The sequence below is a fragment of the Haliaeetus albicilla genome, chromosome 6 (genome assembly GCF_947461875.1).
Source record: "Haliaeetus albicilla chromosome 6, bHalAlb1.1, whole genome shotgun sequence".
Classification (NCBI taxonomy): Eukaryota; Metazoa; Chordata; class Aves; order Accipitriformes; family Accipitridae; genus Haliaeetus; species Haliaeetus albicilla.
This window is the reverse complement of record NC_091488.1, coordinates 34,831,906-34,856,057: the sequence shown is the minus strand read 5'-3', so window position 1 is coordinate 34,856,057 and position 24,152 is coordinate 34,831,906. Positions and strand designations below refer to the sequence as shown.

The window sequence follows — 24,152 nt, the reverse complement described above, 5'->3', positions numbered from 1 at the left end:
GATTGCAAATACAGGAACCAGCGAAGGTATGCTTTGGCTTTAGATGCTGTGATTGATGGCCCATTGTGGAAAGTAGCCCTGTGAAATTGCTGAATTAGGGGCAGCTCCCTGCTCTTTCTCCTGGGAAATACTGCAATGACAAAGCTCTCAAATAACTCTTACGTTTCTGAATTTAGTCCTGTTCTTAAGTTTGCAGTCTCTTTACAGATTTTGATTTCATAGCATACTTGGTGATAACTACAGTAGCTCGGGTGTACACAGGAGAACTGCCTGCAGTCACTGGGACATTATCAAGGAAAGAGCTTCTGCAGCAAAGACATGCTTGGGTTTAGGTTTGTTGTATGTTGAAATTATTTCAACAGGTGGATGAATACAGCAGGTAGAACTATTTTTGAAAGGTTTTCACTTAACTGTCAGTCCTGTGATATCCATTGTGTATTACTTGTTTCAAAGGGAGTTCTCCTCTCCTCTGGCATCAATGCCACAATGCACTCCCAGCTAAAGGCACTCTGACCCCACACTTGTACTATATGGTTCTCCAGCTTGGTTCTTCGTGACAACTATGCAACCCTTAAACATCAGGTCAGGAGAACTGTGCAGACACAAGGGATTGGCACCTATTAGCCAGTCTCTTTGATGACAAACTGGAACTGAATGTGCAACCCTGTTTTAGCAGCCTTGGGTTTTCTTGAATTCACGGAAGCGGACAATAAAACCTTTAGACAAGCAGACCTGTAGTGCTGGTTTGCTGGTCTTGGTCAGAAAAAGCCCCACTTTATTAGTTACTGACCCTAAATACCTGTTGTTAAAACTTGAGCAGGGGCAGGCTATGTAATTTCTAAAGTACTTTTCTGGCTAAGAGTTGTTCAGAAAATGGAAGTTTTGGTTCTTCGGGGTTCATTACTAAAATTGGCTTGTCCTGGCTATCAAAAGTGTTTGTCTTGCTAGGTCGAGTCATAGGTTAGGTAATGTTATGTGTAGGGAACAAAATTAACATTCCCTTTTGTGCTCCTCATCTCTACTGATACTTGGAGGTATCATTTGCAGTAAGCACCACTGCAGGTTTGACCAGTTCAAGGAATACACTGTTGGGATGAGTAATATTAAGTAGATGGCAGGTTACTACTCCATTAAATGCTTTAAACCCCTCTCCTAGATTCTTCTTTCCCCAGCACTTGTCCCATTGCCCTTTTTATTTCCTCCCTTCAGAAAAGAGATGGCTGCTCTTGGTTTGGTTTGCAGCAAACAAGAAAGCCAGTCTACATCTGAACTTGAATTTTAGATCATAATAAAATTTCTTCACTTTGAGGATTTTCTTTCTTACAAACTGGACACCTTTGTTGAAGGGAATAAAGGGAGAGGGCTTCATACCGAGAAGGGACTGATATCATTGGAGAACAACGCTCTCTACAAACGACATATTGTACAGGCAGGCACAAAATGAGCTTTCATGCAGCGTTCTGTCAGTGTCATTCAGCCCTGCCTGAATGGGCAGCCCTCTTGTGATTTATCTTCCATTCATCAGTCAATACCCGGTACTTTTTCAGCAGTGATGGATAAGATCTCTTGCTAAATTGACTACTGCCTGCTGAGCATTGTTGAGCCTGAGAACTGAACGGGAAGGCGAAGCTTAACATATCTCATGCGTGGAGCTGCAGGTTATGAAAATTATGGGATGACTCTGAGGAGCTTAGAAAAGCACCTGCTTAATTTTGGGTCCCACAGATGGTGGGAACAGGACTATCCTATTCTTCTAATGTTTGTGTTTTAGCTGCTGTATGTGTAAGAAGGATGTATCTAGGCTTCAAAACTGGTTGTGTTTTTTATACCCTTTCAAAGCTGCTGTATTTGCAAGATATTCAACATACACAGTGTAGTATCATATACTTGCATATTTCAAGATATTAAGATATTTCAAAAATCTAATGTACTTCTTGTGTAAAAAGAGAGAGACAGACTTATTTTATAGTAGTGCTGGCAGGAGACAAAAATCTTTTCCCAAAACTAACCAAACAAATTACATAATATATCTTTGTAACATAATAGATTTTGTCTAACAGATACTCCATTTGCTCCTCAGTGGACCATTTTGTAACGTATTCAGCTGTGAAGTTTGACATTGGAACACTTCGTCCTTCATTGACCTTGCCCTTTCCCACAGCACAGGGGGGCTCAGCAAGCCACTCAGGCTTCACTTCTTCCTATTACCTGGCTTCTGAAATACAGCATCCTGTGTTTTCTAAACCCAATCCACAAAACAAAGGCTTCCACCTTTCCAGAGCAACCACTTACATATTTGTGGCCTCTAGAGTGCAGTATAGGGAAACTGGAGGTATCTGTGGATAGGAACTTTTCTTGCTCCCTTTTAAAGTGGACTCTGCCCTTGTATTTTTGGGGTGCGATCACGTATTGTTACACGATGCTGCAATGTGCTTGAACTAAGCATGTTCTGAGCAACACATACGACCTCTTAGACATATGGCAGGGTACGCATATGGCAGAACGTGTCAAAGGGTTAAGGTAAATGAGCAGAAAATACTTTCTGTCTCAAATCCAGTGCCTCTTATTTGCATCTTGAACAGCAACAATTTTCACTATTTAAATAGAAGGAGTAAGCTTTCTATGGAAGAAAATGGCAGTTCATAGAATCACTTAGGTTGGAAAAGACCTTCAGGATCATCGAGTCCAACCGTTCAGTTGGAAAAACTATGGAACTTGTAGGTACATCCTTTGTTGAGGGACTCAATAGCCTCAGGACACTGAGAATGGTGGAAAGGGAAAGTAGCATCCCTACAGAAGCTCCAGTTTGACCTAGTTGACAGTGCACCTGAAACACCAGCTTTCCCAAATGACCTATGACTTTACTCCTTAATTGTGTGCCTCACCTGATTTTTGCTGTTCATAAATAATGCCAACATTCAAGCACTCTACCACCAGAAAATGTAAATACGAGTTGGTGAATTTAGAGCTGACTGCTTGTTCGACATTAGTTAATACATTATGAACAAGAGCCCATGCAGAAGAAACCCGCTATCATAGTGGACAAGGAGATCAAGCTGTGTTCTGGGTGAATCTCTCACTTGCCTTTTTTTTTTTGCAGGAAACTGTTGAATAACAGTGTCAGCAGAGTCTGCTAAGAATTTCAAGGTAGTTGGTAGAACTTGCTTTGAACACAATTTTTAAAGTACGTAAATGATCTGAGAAACTTAAATTCATGGGCTATAGGTATTTATTGTAAATTTTAATAGTTCATTTCCAGCATTTTATCACAGGACATAGGACACTGAAGTAACTCTAATAACCTTTTGGAAGGGAAAGAAGGGACAAAGGTTTAAAAAAATTCTGCTGACAGTAATGTCTATTTCAGATACTTAAATATAATGATGCCAGTAGGTGCTGCTTGAATATTGCTAGCTATAGTCATTTTGGAAGATGTTCTTTTGTTTTAGGAGGATCATAAGTTTGGTGACATGTGATATATTTAGTGCAAATGAGTACTTAAAGAAGCAGCTGTTAAAAGATTAAACAGTCACATAAAAACTTCTTATGGTTTTATACAAATTAAAGCTGTCTCCAGGTAATCTAATTTTATATGCACTTCTTGTTCAATTTTTTTAGATTTTCCCTTGGAAAATCAGCTAAAAACGTTTAATGATAAAAAAGAGATTTCTCCTTGCCAGAATAGTAAGATTTTCTGCTTCAAGTCTTTTCTTGTCACTGACTAGGTGGAAGACAGCCAAAATCCACATTCTGTTTGGTCCTTCTCTTGGGCTTAGACTAGACTGTGATCACTTCATCAGTTGTTTATATGTATAAAGGGGAGGCTTCAACTAGATGAGGGCCACTGGTGGGACTGTAAGGAATTTTTTTAACGTATGTTTTTGTCTAAATCGTGTTGTAGAGAAACACCACTTGTAATAATCTTATGCTTAAGCCAACGTGACTTCAGAGAGCCTGCTTGAAGAGTAGTTAAATTGCCTGAGCTTTCAGAGTCTGAACATCTTGGGGACAGCTTCCAATACCATTTTCCCAGACAAAAAATTCCCCAAGTCTTTCTGGCTTTCTACCATCTGGACATCCCCAGAGCTGGGCCTCCACAGCATGTGGCTTTCTAGGTGGGCTGTAGGGACTCTGCAGTCCTAGCAAACTCCAGTGTAAGATGAAACTCCCAGTCTGAGTTTTCACACAATCAGGAACTAAAAATGAAGCTTGGCAAACCAAGTTCAGTTGTTCCTACCTCAGTTACTGCTTTCAAGGTTTACTGGCTATCTGTTCGCTTCAGATTTTCACGGTCTTGAAGGTAAATTTCATTTTCAAAATTTAGAATATTTGTTAATGTTAGGCATAGTCATGTTTCCCAAATGGAATTTTAATTGATCAGATGTGTTTCGAATGTCTTGTTTGAACTGTTAAGCCACATCTTTCTGAAGAGCAATATAGAAAGAAGGAGAGGAGGAATACTTTTAACTGCTTTTTCAAGGGATAACAACTTTGTAAAGCTGCATGTGATGTTTCACTGCAAGTGTGAATATCACCTGTTTCCCCTCATGCGCTAGGCACTTTAGTGGATAGTCAGCTTTCATGGGCTTTGTATTTGAATCTTAAAGGTGTTTTGTATGTTATATTCTTGTTTTTCTTTCATGGATGAAGCAAAGGAGTTCTAGCTGTTTGGGGTTGGTTTTTTTTTTTTTCACTCTGGATTATCCATCTGCTTAATTGGATGAGGGGTGTGCATGTTGTTTCAGTTAGTTAATTTCTGGAGCATTAATTATTTGATAAGCTCTAATGAGGATTTAGGCTTGAAGACTCCCATAAATTTGAATATTAAAAGTTTAATAAAATAAATCCAAAAAGTTAGCTTTTTTTTTTGACAGCTTTGGCGAGAAGGTGGGTAATTAGGAGGAAAGCACTCCATGCCATTTGCATGAAAATAGAATAGACAGAAAGAAGGATGACATGTTTGTCCTCTGCCTTCAGAAATTAAAATGTGGGGGAAGGGAGGCTGTGTGGCTATTGAAGCCACCTCTTGGATCGGATTTTCTGTATTAGAACAGCATAAATGAGAGGACAAATCTGTTCTAATTTCCTGCGCTTCTTGGGGATTGCCTACTGTCTCTTTTGAATTACTCCGTTTCAGCCACATACCTATATACTTGTGCTAAGGTTGGCAAGAAACTGCACAGGGCTGAATAAGTAGCCACATCCCAACTCATTTTAGAGTGGTTCAAGATTAATATCTGCACCTTAATTTTCTGTGGCCTTGGTCCTGTTTGAGTCCTGGTCAGGATTCCATGAACATATTTTAAACTGGGATGACAAAGGCTTGGATAGGAGATTTATTCCCTTCAAGTCTCTTGAAGGCAGAGTTTTGGAGACCATTTGCAATCATTTCCCTTTGAAGTTCTGGGCTCTTTTTGCTGAAATGGGGAGAAAAAGCAATCGCAGAACTGCACGTTACTGTAATAAGCTCTGCCAAACATTCAAGAGAAATAGTGCCAAACCCTGAAAGTTTAAGGAGGGTTCAGTTTTGCAGCAGTGTGAGTTTGTAAATAAAGTTTTGTTTCATGGTGTTTTCCTGTTTAGATAAGTGTTAACAGTTTCAAGACTCCTTGGAATGAACAGCTGTGTTGGAATGATTCCAGCAATTAAGCTCTTCAGAGTAGCTCCTACGTCTTGATATTGAAATGTTATTATTTTGAATATGGAACAAGACTATTCTTATTTAGTGGCACCGAAGTTCTGTGTTTTAATTGGAAGTAAATACCTGCAATTCAGATGGTACATTTTCAACTATGAGTGATTCTTAATGAATTAACAGTATGTTCCATGTTTCTTCATATTGCATGTTGTGTTTTCATATGGGTCACCACCCCGATTAACTGTATAGTTACTCAGAAGAAATAGATGATAACACTGAATCTTTGCAGATGGACATATCTGGAGAGTTGTTTAATTTACTTCTCTCTCCTGGCAATTGATGATAGCTTTACAAAACCGGACCACCAGGGTCAGGATGCAGTATTAATTACAAGGTACTGTCATGTTTTTCCAAAAAGAAGATTATAGAGTTACATGGTTCACTGTCCATGTTAATTCTTCTTTTATTTTAGTTGGTCCTAAACATTTGATGTTCTGTGCACAAGATGATTTACAAGATGTACAAGTATGAATAAGAAGACAGTTACTGTATGTCTTTTCCAGTGTACAGACTGAAACTTCAAGCAGAGTGTTCTAGCCTAACTAAACCTCCATGAATATTTTTCATAGTAGAGGAACAATGCCAATTTACTTATTTCTTAAGATGATGGTGAAAAATTTCATTACACAAAAGCCCAAAATATCCTTGCAGGGCACATGTACTTGTTGTTGATGTGATTTCTCTTGCTGTTCTGGCCACGTGGTCTGGAATAGAGGATTACAGACACATGCAAAATGAACTTGACATACAGGTGTCTCTAATGTTTATTGGGCTTATCTGTTTATAATCTTTTCACTTAAAGATTTATGTTGCTCAAGAAAAAAAATCACAATCGGGTCAATAGCAATTTTACATTTGGAGCGCTGCACAACTCTGCTTTTAATCAGGTAGGAATTGCAAAAAATAAACATTTATTGCAAGCTTGAAGTGATTTCTTTATCATTGATACCCTTTTTGATGTGTCTGATCTCCCTTATGAAGAAAATCTTTTAGTCTCCCTTGTAATGTTCCATCTATTATGATTAATTTCTTCTGTTTGATTTCATGTGTTAGCTAGCATCCTGACTGCTTATTCAAAAGCTTTGGTGTTTTGGCAGCAAAATCTGAACCATCTTTGCAAGTTCAAATCATGGCCACTAACCCAACAGTCTAAACTAAATGGGATTCTGGATACGTGTAATGTTACGTTTCCAGCAGGTACAAACTGCACAAGAAGTCAATTTCTCTTCCCCTTCCAGCTTTTTGAGTGTCTGATAGTGACTTCTCAATTTTCGGACTTAAGTTTATCTCTGGCTGTTGGTCTTGCGACATAGTGCAAGTTAGGTGAAAACTATAAAGTTTTATTTAGAACATAATCTTTCAACAATCAAGTGCTTGTACATACCATATCAATCTCTAGTCATCCAGGTTCTTACAAATACTAATCCTGTTTTTAATCAGTCTTTGGTCCCAGTTCATTAACACCTATTCTTCTTCCTTTGTTTAAGTACCATCTACTTATGTGACCACATCTATTTTCCCATTGTATTGGAGATTTTGATCTATGGAAGACCAAATCCCTCTGCAATGTGAGAAATATGAGATAGGCAAGAGTCTAACCCACTGCTTATACACGGTGAAGGGAAGAAAGGCTGGTTTTGAGGGATTAATATACTCTGTGGGCAAGATTTGGATTTATCTGCTTGAGTAGCTTCTCTGTAAAACCAAGAAACTCATACGCTTATCTTCTAATTTTGGCTTCAAGTCAACAATGTGATGTTTGCTAAAATGTTTTACTATGATGGCTGTGGAAAGTTAATTAAAAAAGGGTGATAGGAATCTTTCATGAATATCACTTTTACCTGTTCATTATGCTTTCCTCTGACTTAAAACATTAAAGCAGTGGTTTTTACATGTTCTAAGTGACAAACCTGTCACTTCTCACTCTGTCATGACACATACTGTCAATTTAGCCGCATTCAAGTTGAAGCAGAACATAGTTCTTCCAAGCTTAGAGTCTGAATTCTTGGGGGTAACGTCTCAAAGAAAGGTAGGAGGTGGTAGGATAGTTCAACATCTAACGGGCACCTACTGAGTTTGGTAAAAAAAAAATCCCTTGACCTTAAAAGAAATTTTGTTAGCTTTGCCATTGAACTGTCTTGAAAATCCGCTGTGAACTAGAGGCAAGTTCTTTGGATATGTCATTGGCTGTTTTTGATACATGAGATGGGAAAAATAAATCTCCAACGGGGGAGAATGAGAACTGGAAAGTGGAAATCGGCTTGGGAGAAAGGAGAGCATTGTTGCAGGAAAAATCATTCACAATTCTGAAAAAGAGAAAGAAAGACAACAGAAGTAGTAGATGTGAAGATGAGAAGCTTCCTTAAGACACAAGAATGGATGATATATTTCCACCATGCCATCCATGCTGAAAGAGACTGGAATCTCCCACTGAATTTCGCTTACCTCAATTTGAATGGGAAGGGAAAAATTAAAATGGTAAATATTGTAAGCCCTGCAAGTTGTTTAGATGCAGACAGAACCTTCGTTTCGGAGGTTTTAAATACAGATCAGACAAACATTTGTAAAAAAAAAAACCCAACAAACAAACAAAAAAAGCCCCAACCAAAACCCCCAAAACCCTAAAAAAAACTTGCTCCATTAACCTGCTCAGGAGGCAAAGAATGGGATAGATATTACCAATGTAACAGAAACAAAACTGAGAGTTGAAAGAAACAAGCAACCTGAGTCTTTAGAATTGTTTATTGCTGCTTTAGTATTTTGGTTTGGGAAAATGGAGTAAAGATAAATTCATACATAGCAAGGCTGAAAGATTTTTTTTTTTCTTCTTCTTCTTCCCTTGAAGGTCTCCATCAAATATAAATATTTTAAGACAAAATTTTCCATGGGAAAAAAGTTGCTACCACAGAAACCTTTTTAGATATTAACTTTCAATTTGCTGCACTCAGATTTAACTTTATTAATTACCTTTGGAAAAATACATGGAGCTAGAATTCTGTAGAGGCAGCTACTGGTTCTCTAATCACTACTTACTCTGATTTTTCAGTAAGAATTGGATCCAATTCATTCAAGGGTGGATTGTTTTCTCTGCTGTGCTCATTTCTGAAAGTACATTTTCCCTCACTCCATTGATAACAATGAAGCATGTTTAAAGGAAAGGCCTGTGGAGGAGAAAAGATTTCATTAATCATGAATCATTACATTTGTCAGTTGGCAAAGGGAGACTTCCTCATTTATCCCTTGAATGAAATTAGCTCCGGCCTAGCTGCAGTTAGAAATTCTAAATTACCTTGGCATCTATCTGTTACTGTTTATATATGCACCATAAAATGGCAGATGGCATTTTATTAATAGCAGATGAGCCGAGTCTTTCAAGATACTTTTTTCTGATATTTGGTTTCTTTGAATTTGAAATGGCACCTACCTACATAATTTCATGGTGCTTGTGTAGAGTATTCTTAATTAAAAAGAAAAAAAAAATATTTAACATTGTGTTAAGCTGCACCTGCCACTCTCCTTCCACATCTGAGATGGCTAATAGAGATTACATCATCATGACCTGCATAAAGATTAAGCTTGAAGAATTTTTAGCTTGAACGTCTATGCATACAATCTGTTATATTGTGTAAAATGCACTGATGCTACAGAACCTGATGTAAGAACTTATTTGGGTTGTCAGATTGGTTTTGGTTTTTTCCCATTCTTAGTTTCTTGAATAGAAAAGTATGGCATCTTAAATGATACTGGAACAAATATCAATCTTGTCTGTTAAGTCTGTAAATTCCACTGAATGCATTAATACTAATGTTTCCTGTTTAAATCAGACAGTTTGCCTGAGTTAATTTCAAAGGTTTAAGAAAATTGTTGGAAGCACAAATAGAATATGGTTTTCTGCTTTAACTGCCTATACTAGCTCCTTCACGCTGAGCAGTGTGCCAAACTTGGGTTACTCGCTGGGCTTGTAAAGGGCCAAGATTCAATCTCCTGCCCTGCCTGAGTTTGTTCTGAAACTCTTCCCAGTGAAAGTTTTGTTGCAGTTACTCTGTAGTTGTGAATAACTTTGAGTTCAAGGAGCAGATCTTTTTGATTTCATCAGGAAATTCAGTCACCTCTGATTTTAAGTGAGACTGTCAATCTGCTTGTCACCAGCATGTTGTATATAATACAGGGCTCTAAAAGAGTCCCTGTCCAAATCAGGGTCTGGATCATTAAAAGAGATGTGGGAAGGACTGAGGAAGGAAGATGTTCTTGTGAAAAATTATCTGAGGGTGCTTCCAGAACCTAAAGTTAGGTAGCTTACCTTGTGGCTATGTATTTTTCATTGCTTTGTGTATTCGTATCTACACACTAATAAGGATTTGGGCCGTTGACTGAAATTTCCTTTGAGCTGCCACCAACATTCTCAGCACGGTGGGGTTGTGCCTTTTTTATCCAATAGGATAGACCTCTAGAATTACAGAGGAAAGGCAGTGATGCAGAAGAGCCAAAACCTAGTAATGAGATAGGGTATGTCCTTTTTCCTGTAGTGCTACATTCTTACCAGGAAAATCACAAAGTATTCGTTAGAACTCAGTCTGCATTTGAAAACATTTCATACTTCCTAAACCAGCTTCTTGTTCTGTGCTTCTTTATGGCTTTCTATAGTACTCTAATAATTCTTTCCATGGTGTGTGAAAAGCACAACACAAAGGTGTGCAAAGACCCAAATGCTGAATTAGGAAAACTTTCGTGAGAGAAAAAAAAACAACCACACAAAACCCCCCAACAAAACAAAATTAAAAAAAAAAACAAACAACAAAACTAGGGTTGATATGTTTATGCACCCTAATCTGTGTAAGAGTGCTGTCTAATGATATGATGAATTCCATTTTCATGGAAGAAAAATATACCCAAGAATAAAGGCATTCGCTTTGGCTGAAGAGATCCGAGACACAACTTGTTAGAAGTTCGGAAAGTATTTGGGGACATAAACTGTATGCTTTTCTTGTTCCTCATACTGTATGCTTGCCTTGTTCTTTAAGTCTTCCCTGGAGATCTCCCGTGGGTCCTTGTTGGAGATGAGATGCTGGACAAGCTGGGCATTTGATGTGAGCTAGTATGGCTGCTCTTCCGTTCTTAAGAATGTTAGCCTTTCCATTCACACAGACTAAAAGGCTTGTTCTTCAAATGCCTAACCCACTAGTGCAGCAAAATACTTCAGCAGAAATCTTTAGATGTTGGGTAAAAGACTGAAAACTTGGATCAGTCACTCAGGACCCAAATACTGATATTCCCCAGTGCTGATCAGAAGACAATACAATGGGAGGAAAATGGAATTTGAGAAGAGAGTAAGCCTCATATATGTGCAAAAAGAAGCAAAATATATGTGCATTCACATCCCTCAACACAGAACCAATAACTTGTGCAAAATTTGCTAGTGCTTTATGGCTGGGGCACCTGCTTTGGTGTCAGCGTTTACCCACAGGGGGGTGCTTTTTCATTCTGTCCAGTCAGAACATATTCCGCTGTAACTTGTGACTTGCCTTTTGCCCTCTGCACTGTATACTGTTGAAAAGACCCTAGTTTTGCCTTCCCTTAATCTGTATTTGGGTAATGGAAGACTAAAAGTACATTTTTCCTTAACTGTTGCTTCCCCCAGACAAAATTCTTCATGTCCTCATGACAATATTAAACTTTGCTATAAGTTATTCCTTTGTACGTTCCTCTAAAGCACAAGAAATCAAAAACCTGTGGGATTTGCCTTTTGCTATAGAGAGGATCAGTCCATTGCACTAAGTTGGCACACACTGGCAAATAGTCATCAACATTATACTGAAAAAAATAGCAATCTTTCTGCAAATTACTGCCACAGTGAGTATACCAATGTCAACTTTTTTTAAGAGCTTTCACTGCAGCTTGTATGAAAAATATAGTTCTTGTATGCGGATCAGCCTTAAGAATTAAGTCAGGCAATACACTGCCCAGATAATGATGGGGTAAGATATATATCTTTAACTGTCATAAATCAGCCTCAAACTCCTCATTTTAGGTTGAGATTTGGAGACTATATGACAAGGAATTGAGTAGCTGGGAACCTATTATATAAAGGGCAATAAAATCGAATAGCTGGCAGTCTATGCTGTGAAGGGGATTCCTGCAATTAAGGACTTGTTAGGTATTTATAGTTTTTAATTTTGCCCACCTGTGACATGGTACTGTAAAACAAAACCTTCTACTTCATTTCTTTTCTTTCTGGAAGTACCTGAAAACAGGAATAATCTGATTTGTTACATGAATTCTGAATTTTGTTGCATATATAAGGGTTAACAATACCTTGGGGAAACTTGGTACAAAGAATTTATTGCAAAATATTATTAACATTTCCAGGTTGTTCTCTTTGGAAATCCTTAATGTCAGCCAGAATAAACATATATAGGGAATCTTATATCCATAGTATTTGCTTTTTTCTTTTTATCATCTATCTTGCTATATATGCACATAGCAGACACACTTTCAAAGTAACAGGCTATGCATACAAAAAATATACATTAGTTTAGGGTGACAACCACTTATGATTTAACCACTAGAGAGACTACCGCTAGTCACAAAGAGTTACTCCATTTGGATGAAGTCAAATCTGTCCCTGTGATAGCCACATCAAAGTCTGTAGAAGATAAATTCTGCAAGGTTTTTCCCTCCCACAGACAGCTTATTAACGCTCGAAGTGGTAGCATCTTTTTTCCACAGTGCATAGTTTGAATAATGTTAATGGAAAATCTTACCGTTCCCTAGATATACTCTAGATGTATTCCTAGTTCTAAATTCTACCAATATCTGTAGGGTGGTTCTGAAAGGAAGGTCTCTGTGTTGCATGGTTGAGCAAATGTTTGGGGTTGTTTTTTTTTTTTTGACTTTTTCAAATTTGGTTCACCTCCAATACCAATTTCATACTGCTTTGAAAAGCGAAGAGGAAGTTCTGCAAATATCTTTTTTTTCCCTGCTGTTCCTGTAGTAGCTCAGATATAACCCGTCTGCTCTAAGATTCTAAAATCTCTTATCCTCTCTCTTTGAGCAGAAGTGCTATGTGCTTTTCAAAGTCCTGAAGGAAAAAATTTACTGAAGAGGAATTGAAGAATTTCTTGAAAGTAGGGGAACTTGGAAAGAAAAATAGTTGTAATCTTTGCTTCAGCATATTTGTGCCTGAGATAATGTTTAGTGTGTGTTTGTTAAGGCAGATGGAGTCAGGGCAAAATACATGTGGAAAACTTACTGTTGCACACACATGAATCAATCACATGTGCAAAATAACCAGGTACAGGACAAAATGGAAATGCTGCTTTCATATCTGGTAGTATTCCCTAAAAATAGAAGAGGTTTAAAATCAATGGACTCAGGCACTACTAGGCTTTTCTTTCACTGGAGAAGGCCAAGCCAATTTTATTTGTCATTAAATGGGAAAAGATCCCAAACAACTATCACCTTTCAGATTGTTATCACGTGATTGTTTCATTAAACTCTTTTCTTCATTATCTTACCATTTTTCTAGATTTATCTGCCATAGAAAGAGGGAGACCTGCCACTTCAGACAAGATAAATTGTGGATAATAAAACAAATTAAGTAACTATTCAGGGCTCTGTAGAACTTCTTCTTGTCTATTAGAAGTCTTGTATTAGTGAAGGAATGGAACTGACTGTGCTGATATTTCCATCTAATATTCTTTGATTAACTGGCATTATACCATTATTTTTCTGGTTTTATGCTCATCTCGTTTTCCTATTGTGGGTGCAATCTTTTCCAAATAACTGATCCATAATTTTGAATTAATACTTTATTGTATACACACTGCTTTCTGAGGCCAATCTTGGCTATTCACCAAAGCTATAAGGTAACACTCTATATCCTAAAGTATTTTAAATCATTGATTTTTTCAGGTCATTAACAAACTAATAAGCAGACTATTTAACATTGATGCTAAATGTAAATTGTCAATGACAGCAGCCAGTGGTATCCTGCTGACAAGTGATAATGTCATTTCAACATGTCCTCAGAGCATGATAATTACTGCTGTATTCATGAATGTATATAGCTTGAAGTTTACCTGATTTGAATATGAAAGGCTTTCTGAAAAGTTCATACGTGCTCTCCACATGCTGAATGCACTGCGTAAAATATGTTGGGACTAACTATCTGCAGAAACAATTAATTCAGATTCCACTGACCTGAGGCCTTCTATTACTACAACATCAACAAAAACCCCTTCGTGCAATGCAGAACTGGTCTGCATTATTAAAATGTTGCTCTCGATTCTCTGTCTCAAAGAGGAAATTGGTATTGGGTAAGAATGGCAAAAGATGTTATGCAGTATATAGCTTGCAGAGTAACCAATAATCCTTTATGTCATTTCAGTCACACTATATAGAAGCATATTCTACATGGTTGACAGTTAAAAGCTTGTTCTTAAAAAAATAATTGTGGAATATATGCATGGAAGTCAGCATTCCTTATTCTCTCCCCTAAAGAATTACTAGTTCTGCAACACTAGTGTTGGTGTTCTGTTGAATCAGAAAAAAAAATCTTTCAAATGTTATATAAACATGGAGAGAAATACAGAGAGCTAGCAGATTTGGCTTTCAGAGATTAGCAGAGAGGGGGATCAGGTGTACTCCAAGGCCTTGGGATCTGAAGGAATGAAACATGGATGCAGTAAGGCTATAAGATTTCACTTTTCCCATTATGTTGAGAAAAGAGTAAAAGCTCAATACTTACATACTTCACAAAACTCTGGAGAGCTAGAATTCCTTACAGCCTCTTCATGGCAGTTATTGTAGATACTTCAAACTGTACATTTGCTGCACGCAATTTGTACTGTGTTTGATAGATTTCCATGTGTGTACTTTGGAACTGATGGAGATTAAAATCAAAACGTTTAATCCAAAATGCATGTAGCTGGGGTTAAGATAAAACCTCAAAATACTCAAAGCCTTTCCAACACTGAAATAATCGGACCTTTCCAAAATAAACAAACAAAAACACAGAAATTAAATCAATTATAGTCCGTATCCTATTTTGTACCCCACCAGAAAAAAAAAAAAGCCTGAGGAAGCAGATTAAAGTCCAGTAAACATCAATTTATTTTTTAATTGCATTTAAAAAGGATGCCTTAGAAACAGATCTGATTTGTCTCCTTGGAAAACTGTTCAAACCTCATTACCTAGTGGTTATATACCTTCTTTTAATTTCTGGTTTGAATTTATTCATTACATCCTTTGTTCTTATGTTAACATTGTCCTTTTACACCCTGGCTTTAAGCTCCTTACTTTACTCTTATTCTATTTATAGAAAGCAGTCACATCCCCAGTCAGCTTTTCACAAAGCTGAACAAACCAGCTCATTTCACCTCTTCACATAAAATTGCTGTAGCCTTTTCCTTCAGCTTTCCCCCTTCTTGTGCACGGCTGGCCATGATTTATCTCTCAATGGATTCTAGGATTGCATTCAATTCCTTCTCAGACACGTCACGCTCGTGGTTCATAATGTCCTGTGATTGAGTAGTATGCACAGGCTTGTCTTCATTGTTTTGTACTGATGACCAAATTTGTTGGTCCCCAAAGGCATAACCTTTCACTTTGTTTTATGCAGTTTCTTTTATTTTCTTCCTTAAGATCATCCAGTGCTTCCCGTAGGCCCCTTGTAGACAGCATTTCCAAATGTTGAGATGTTGGTGTGCTCTTGGTTAACGTGTTATTAATGATCTCAGCAAAATCTGTCCCCAGATTGCTCTGTGAGGAACTGTAGCGCTAAGCTCTCTCCAGCCAGTAGTTCTTCCCTTTAACGTTACGGGGGCACAATCCTCTGCTGCTTCTTCTCTTAAACTTGATCTTAACCAGGAACTTTCATGTGGCAAGAAGTCTAGATGCTTTACTAAATCCCAGTAGAGGATCCCTTTGTTCTCTGCTCCTTCTAGGGAGCCAGGTATATTATGAGAGAAAGTATACTGAGTCAGTTTGGATCAATCTGTTTCTTGTAAACTTGACTGTACTTTACCCTTTTTCCTTTAGAGCTTGAGCCAGAGTTTTATGTATTATTATTAAAACAGCAGTCATGCAAAGCATTTCCTTTCTTGCCAAAGTTACTGCATTTGCAGATTTCTAATTACAGGGCACTCCACTCTACACATTGTAACAGATTACTTAAACATCCTTGCTACTGTACATGTGATTCTGTTTGCAGCTTTTTCCGGTCTTCTGCACTAGGTATTTTCCAGTCCCTCTGGCTCACGTCAAGCAAAACTGCTACTAGGTTGTATCTCTGTTGCTCTGTTTCCTGTAGATACTTACACTTTGCAAAGTCAGGTACTGATTCTGGCTGTTCTTGCTTTATTGTTACACGTTTTGATCTCCAAGACAGCTTTGTCAGTGAGCCTGTTTTCTTCCACTCTGTGTAGGTTCTCAGTTTGTTCCCAGTATTCTGGAGATGGTTGATTGGCTGCATCCTTTCTACAAAGTTCTTCCCCCTTGCCATTTTTTCCATCCCTTTTCCTTCCTCAATCCTTGCCCACTTCACAGATTCCTTGTAATTGTACCAACTCTCCCTAAATAGAATCCACTCCTTATGAAAGTTCATGTACCTCAACTACCTGATCCAGCTGAATTCAGAGCTTGGATAACTTCTTAGTCTTCCATTTCCACGTCAAGGTCAATGAAGCCTACTTCTGATCCCTTTTCTATTTAGGATGAGCTAATTTGCAGTAGCTTGATCGGGGGTTATTCTGGAAACACTCACAGGAAGTGCTCATCTACTACTTACAAGGCGTCATCTCTTCACACCTCTTTTTGGCAGAACTTTTCCCAGCTGAGCTCTGCCTCTGTGGGTATGCATCTGGGGGAGCAGCAGAATTTCATCTTGTGATGCAGGACTTGGTGGTATTCCTCTATACCAAAGCCTGTTCTTATTCAACCTGGCTCTGATGCATTATATTCCAGATCTACCACAATAGTGCAATTTATCAAAGTAGCTTTAATCCAAATGGATTATTTTATCCATTTTATTACAAATAAATAAACTAGTAGGAAGCTCAGTTAAACAAGACTGAACTTTTGTTTTTTCTTCTTTTTTTCTGGACCTCATTTTAATTTGTACAAATGTATTTGGGACAGCTATGCGTGGTCTTCAGCAGTGTTCTGAATTGCAGATGATATCATTGCCTCTTTCTCAGAAAGAAAAGCTTTTTGTCCTGAATTTTCTTTTTTTTTTTTTTTCTTCTTTCATACAATATTTGTTATTGCCAAAACAAGGTATTGTGAAAACAAAAAAGTTACAGTTTCTTTCTCCAAGGGAGGTACCTCTTCCCCCTTTCTTCCCTCCGCCCTCAAGTCTGGACTCTAAGGCAAAGAAAATGCTTCTTTGTACTCTGTTTTTAGGTGGATGTCTAGTCCATCATAATTTGATCCTATATGATCAGCACATCTTCTGAGATACTCTGTTTTTTTCCAGTTGTCAGATAATATTTTGTCCTGGCTCTTATTTAAGTCTCTGTCAGTCTTCCTATTATATCGAGCCCAATCACAGTTTAAATACCTAATCTTCTGAGAGGAACATCTCCTGCAGTGTGATGTGCTGTCACACTCCAATTACTTAAACAGAGCTGTAAAGGCTTCTTTCCTCTCAAAAACTGTTTACTGTAGTGAATCCAAATAATTAGGGACTGCTTTGAGTAAATAATGGAGAAAGGGGCACTGGAAAAACTTGCAAGCAAAAGGTGTGATTTCCACATATAAGTGAGGGGAGAGAAAGGAGGAATGGACAAAAAACAATCGAAATTTGAAGAACAGTGCACAAAGTTGGTTCATGCACATTCGTTTAAATGCTGAGAAATGCCTGAATTCCAGGTCCCACTATTATAGGCCCATTTTCCAGATACTGCTCTTAAGAATTAGCTTACTTTTGGGGGCAGGGGAAAAAAAATCACATAAGGTTCTATCTGGCAAATAGTTTTATAATCCTCTTCACGGTAAAACACAGATGGCCGTTCGGCAGTGATCCAGATGCTCCTGCAGGAAGCTCAGTCTCTCTGTGGAGCCATTTGGAGGGTATCCGTGGGTGCTGCTGGCTTGTAACAATGCAGCATTTATTCTCTTCTTTTGAGAGATGATCTGAAAAAACAGAAATATGTTCTTAAGTCAATAGGGAAGTAGCTTTTAACATTAGAAGTAAATTCTGTTTTCACCTGGAGCGATGGTTGTGTCCACCTATCTGTAACTAGAACGATATATGTAGCTTTTGTGATATAATTTTCAGTGTTGCGTGCATTCTGCAGCCAAAATGCATGCATTAAAATGTGGATGTTAGTCTGATAGTGTATCAGTTGGCAAAATGGTCTTAAGCAGAACGGTGCAGGAAAAGTATCGGTATATACTAAATACAGTAAGTTATAGTCTAGTGAAGAAAGCAATACTTCAATTTATAGCATATACAGCATGGCATAGTGAAAGGCATCTCTTTGAAAGTATACTTCAGAAATATGCTTATTTTGCCCTATATAGTAAAATACAGAAGGAACTAAAAAGAGTAAGCAAACAAAGTAGACAGATAATAGAATTCAGTATCATTGCTTCAGTGAGACTACTAATAACCATGAAATTGAACATCTGCTTAAGTGCATGTCTGGGTTATAGCATAAAGATAACTATCATAATTGTACCCTGATATTTCCATAGCAGAGATTTTAGTGGATGATAACGAGCATAATGCAAATATAAATGTTATACTGTGGTAGAAGCTGTACAATTATTTTACCTGTGATTGATAGGAAGAAAAAAAAAATCAAGTGTTCTGCAGTTTACTTTTTTTGAAGGAAATCCTTTGAATTGATTAAATAATTGACGAAATGTTATCATGAATTTAATACTAAAACTTTGATGTCAAAAAAATCTTTTCAAGTAAGGGAAACTGCTTGGAGCTATTCTTTGGCCCCATAGCTTCCTGGGGTGGTGGTTGGGTTTTGGGGTATTTTTTTTCCATGAAAGAAACATTTCTTATGCTGCCAGTTTAGTCTCCATGCTGTAGAAGAAAAACCTTCTAGAACAATGTAAAGAAATAATGATAGTATAAGCAAACATTGCCCTGGCTGTTTGTTTTTACAAACTTAAATAAAAAACCTTCCATAACAAATCTTTCAGATGAGACAAGATGTCATTTTAGCTTCTGTTACTCATATGGGGAAGACCTCAATTGAAGACCAAAATGTTCTGGCAGAAATAGTGTTTGGGCATGGGAGGATGAGATGTCAGTGATGTAAAGCAACAGTGTGGTTAGTTTTAAACAATTGGTTCAACTCAATATGCTGCTTTCGTATTAACCTATAGAGATTATGATGCAGTAGAGAGACTGGTTTATAGTTTGAATTTCAGGTACTGAGCTTCATATAAGCTAAGTGACATGATCCTTACCCTTCTGGAGCAACTTTGTAATATGCTTGAAGTTTCTGAGACTTTGTGACTACACCCAGTGGATGATACAAGAATTGGGGCTTTTATTTCTTTCTTCTAATAGGAAGCTGCTAAAAAGGACTGGGTCTTTGTAATGCCTCATTGTTATTCTACCATGTACAGCTTTGGGGCAGCTGGTCTATTATAAGCCCACATAGTTATGAGTGAGAGACTGCAAATTTGTAATTCTAAGAAAGATGCACTGTTTCTGACATATACAATTAGTAGCTTTCTGGATTTTTTTATTTTTTGGTTCCTTTAGTATCACTTGAGGGGGTGGTTAAGTTATATGACAGTATTGTGTTTTTTTAAATGGAGGATGTATGAGATTTATTATGCAATAGCCCTGAAACTTTTCAGAATGCTATGGATAAATTTAGGAATACGCCATGTTATAACATTTAGTGACTCAAACTTTAAAAAAAAAAAACAAAACAAACAAGCCCACCCCAACCTCCCCCCCCCCCCCCAAAAAAAAGACTACAAGAAAACCAAACTACTTAGCTGAACCACCAGCAGATCATGATGAAATCCTAAAGCAAAACTTAAGTAGGAAAGGTAGCTCAACATTGGGCAGGCAGTCCTCCATTGTAACTAGCTGAGTTACAGCTCTGAGTTTTTACATCCTTTTCTGTGAGCTGGTAACTTCAGCAGTAGGGTGGTAAAGAAACATTGTTTGCCTGTCCTATCGTTTTACAATTTCAAGTATTTAATACGAAAATATTAAGGGAGGAATTTGTTTCCCTCCACTGCAGTGCTTGGCAGCTTTAGAGCCTTCAGCTTTCCCAGACGCCACGCAGCATCTCCATGACTCAGACACTTGCTGCCTTACAAGGCTCCAGCAATCCTACGTGCATCTGAATCAGCTGCAATGACCATCACATGAGAGTGGGCTCATCGGAGCATGCCTTGCTGTGGGGGAGTTTTGTGACTGCTTAAAATGAGAGAATACAGTGTTGGTGTAAATCGTCTTCAGCTTTTGGCAGCAGCTTTCAAGAAGGTGCCCATGAGGTTCGAAGATTTAAGCACATAGATTCGGAATAACACCTGTACAATCAGAAGAAACAGTAAGATCTGGGGGTTTTAGGTAGAAGGCTAATCATGGAAAAAGGTTTTCCTCGGTGAACACTGTGGTTTTTCTTCTCACCAATATGTGCCAGAACACTTTAAATCAATTCAATATGTCATTGAGAAGTAAAATAGCAAAAATTACATACAGTGCCAGTCTCTTCTATTGTGGACACTTGATTTAGCTATGGGGATTTAGGAACATTAAGTCAAAACTAAGTTAATGTTAAAATTTATTTAACCGGCACAAAGCTTACCTTTTTCTTTCAAGACTTGTAAATAGTTTGCATACTGAAATGCAGATTTTCAGATTATAAATACAGTAATAGAAAACAAATTTAGTAGCTGCTTCTCCTCTTTCAGGGCAGATATAATTGAAATGGGAGAGTAAAAAAGCTAAATAATGACTCTTCGGCAACAACAGTTCAGTAAGAAAGTTTCTATCATGTTAAATTCAAAATACTCCAATTTAATCAAAATTAATGGTAGGGCATCATCATTAACAATAGGTCACCTTCAAGAAACTTTTCTCCTCTAATTTTGATTTTTTTAATAGATTTATTTTAATATAGTACTTGACTGATATTTAATCATTGGACTCAAAAGGAAAAGCTTCTATACTGTACAGCTTAACAAGCTCTGCTTGGGAAGGTAACATTAGCTAAATAACTTTCAACAGAACACAATAGAAGTGAACGAGATATTTCATTCACTAAATGTAAACACAATTCCGGTTTGCATAGAAAATAACTTCAACTCAATTTACCTCAAATCCTGGTTATTAATTCATTGAAATGAATATTCAAAGCATGTCTAGGCAAAAACTTTTGTCAAAATCGCATGCTTGTATTTTAAGAAAAAAAATGCATTGAACGGGAGACTAACTTGTCTCATTTTAAGAGCAATAAACACAAAAAAAAACCCCCAACAGATTTAGGGTCACCTGAGCTGAAATTATTGTAGTGTGGAAGTGAACTCATATTACAGCATAGATTTTAATGCTGTTGACATCAGATTAATTTCTTTAGCTCTTCTCAAGATAATTTCCGACCTTCATCCAAAAGCAATTGTTTCTTTACCTCCTCATGGTGGGACTATCCTCAGGACATGGGACGAAATGTGACAAAGTGTATCCCCGACTATATGACTACATTACCACGTGGTGGTGGAAATGGCTCTAGCCTCTGCCCCCATCCCTGCATTTCACTTAAGGATTCAGGAATCATATCCTCATAATTAAAGTATCGCTAAGCTTATAGCTCTGAGTGTACTGATTGGCATACAGTATTTAATATCTGATCTGTTTAGATTTGTGGACTAAGGTAGACTCCAAGAACATCTTTCTTATAACAAAATGTGGGGGGGTTTTGTTTTTGTTCCCCCCCATCCAAGCTGTCCACATCAAAGTGTTTCAGCACATTGCTGGGAATGGATCAGCTCGTCTAGAAACTCTTGCTGATCTTTATGGTGACCTTACCCGAGCCCCATTCAGGATGCTGCTGCACTCCACTAGGTAATTTGGCCATAGATTTTAGACAGAGTATCAAGCGCAAACTTATGAACTTCCTTCAGATCACGTTCTGCGTGACTTCAAATATATTCCTTGTAAATGCCTTGCACAGCTCGTCCTTTGCATGCTGGAACGAATGACTTGCTGTTCTGCTGCCCACTGCTCCTCAAGAGTAGCCCCAGAGACCCGCGACTTTGCAATCTGTTATGCGAACTGCCTGCTGTTTTCAACAGAACTCAGAGGCAAAACAAACCCTGGGCAAAACGCAGCTAATGGCGTGACTTCAGAAATAATTTGCAGTGGTAACTGGTTTACTTTTAAAACGCCAGAGAGACTGTTTTCCTGGTGGCCATCCTTCGTAGATTCAGCTGCTTATTTTATGATAGCAGTTAAAGGAGAACCCCAGATGCTCTCTGACCCTTTTAGGTGGCTTATGGGTTTTTAATAGGACAGCTGAGAATTAAGTCCCCAGTAATCATCACGGGGACATTACGGAGTCAGCTACATGTATGCTTGCAGGATTAGACCTTAGGTCAGCTCACTATTGCTAATATTTTTCCTTAAGTGTCAGAGATGCGATAGGTGTAATGCTTGGCGTGCTTCAGAGAGATGATTGCATCTGTTCATGGAAAGCTCTTTGTGGTCACTGTAATTAGCTTCAGTGGCTGAACGCTCTCCCAAGTTGAATCCAGTTGTTTCCAGGACTGCGGTTTATCTGAGTTTTATACAGGTTAAATCTAATAATCAGGTACCTTTAAAAATGCACGTAGATGTAGAGAATGCAGGTTCTACTTACTTTCTCATTCCTTCAGACTCTGTAGGGACAGGTACAAACAAGGAGTGGTCTTCATACTTTTCTCTCAGTAAAGGTAAAAGTAAAGACCACTGTTACTCATGATGAAATCTTTATCTTCCTTTTATTGTGTTTATCAAATTCATCTTCATAATTTTAAACGTGGAAGAGCATTCGAGTTTGCTCACAGCTGACTGAAATACATGTGCAGAAAAGTTTCTTTGTGGTGCGACTGAGCTAGTTAGCTTGATCTCTCTTATTTCTTCTGTCCTGAAGTTACTGGGATTAGCAGTGTTTAGAAGAGATGTATGTTACATATTTATCTCACTCCTATGACAACAGATTTTGGGCTGGCTTTACAAAGCCAATCAAAGGATTTGCATGTCCTTTTTGGATTAAAACTTGTTTTTGCCTTTGGCTAGAAAAGCAGAGGTGAACCCTGTTTTGTTTCCCATAGTTCAGTTACTTCTAGATTAGACAGCCATGTAATTCAGTCTGCGTGGTTTACATTGGAGTGCTCCGATGTCAGAGATAGTCCCAAAATACAGTAATTTTGCAAGGGGGATATCTCAAATCCATGTCAGCCTTGTAGTCCAAGAGCTTCCTTGCATTCCTGGAGGGGAAAAAAAAAAACCCCAGCAACTTCTGGGCCTTCCCTGAGTAAAGCTCTTACTCTGTTTGCAGTCTCTCTACCTCTACGGATTCATATTCTGTAGAATTAACATCTCACAGGTTGTTCCTGATAGAGGTCCTTAACCCTGAAGATTGGGTGGTTTCTGGTTTTGCTCAAACAGTAGTGTGATTGCTACTGGTTCCGATGCTTTACAAAGATCTCCTTATCGTATTTGTAATAAAATGCGTTTTTTCTTCTCCCTGTCCTTCCCACCCCCCCAGATTTATAATGCAAGTTGAAGTAAGTTGCAACAATTCATATTTAAAAAAAAAAAATTAAAAAAAGACAACAACTGGGAGTACAGATAGTGCCTTGATGCTGCTCGTGTAAATCCCAATGGTCTGTACATAGACTGAGGACTGTCAGACATGGCTTGTAGTATGCAAGAAGGAGAATTCACTATCTTGCATTAGAAAGACCCTGCTTCCATTTTTGCCCTTTCGAAAAGGTCATTAGTCTCATGATGACCTAGAAATCATTAAAACTATACTATTGAGCAAAAATCCTATTAAAATGCACCCTATGTCACATTTTCTCAAGTGTATGGAATATGAAATGGCATAGGTAAAGCATGGCCAGCCTTGACCACATTTGGACAAGGTGAATTTTTGTCTCTCACTTGTAGCGTACCAATCTTCAACAACATCACGAAGTGTGTAGTGGCTATTAATTTAGCCTTTTAAAATGCTTAAAAAAATCTCCCTTAGCCATTGCATTACAACATTCTTCTCGTCCCCCCCACCCTACCCCACCCCCCCTTATTTTTTTCCAACTAAATTTTAGCGTGTCTCTTCTCAGGTGGTGTGTTTATTTAAATTCACAAGGAAAATCTGTAAATTTGTGTTCATAGATGTATGGAAAGCGTATGCTTATCACAATAAAAGGGGAGAGAGGAGGAAGGGAAGATATTGTCACTTCTTTTCTTCACCAGTAAATCTGAAGT

The 24,152-nt window shown here is 37.9% G+C and overlaps 1 long non-coding RNA gene across 3 annotated transcripts; it reads right to left on the bottom strand.

Annotated features, from left to right (window-relative positions):
- Nucleotides 1–6,148: 6,148 nt before the first annotated feature.
- On the bottom strand, nucleotides 6,149–23,765 carry LOC138685697 (uncharacterized). Of its 3 annotated transcripts, none has more exons than XR_011325080.1 (4): nucleotides 22,540–23,765; nucleotides 17,620–17,830; nucleotides 8,732–14,579; nucleotides 6,149–6,402 (listed from the first exon to the last, which is right to left on the bottom strand). It is a non-coding gene; the product is annotated as an uncharacterized lncRNA (long non-coding RNA). The 3 variants fall into 3 exon arrangements; XR_011325079.1 differs by lacking the exon at nucleotides 6,149–6,402 and having other exon boundaries at nucleotides 8,496–8,859; nucleotides 14,445–14,579; XR_011325078.1 differs by lacking the exon at nucleotides 6,149–6,402 and having other exon boundaries at nucleotides 8,496–14,579.
- Nucleotides 23,766–24,152: the final 387 nt, after the last annotated feature.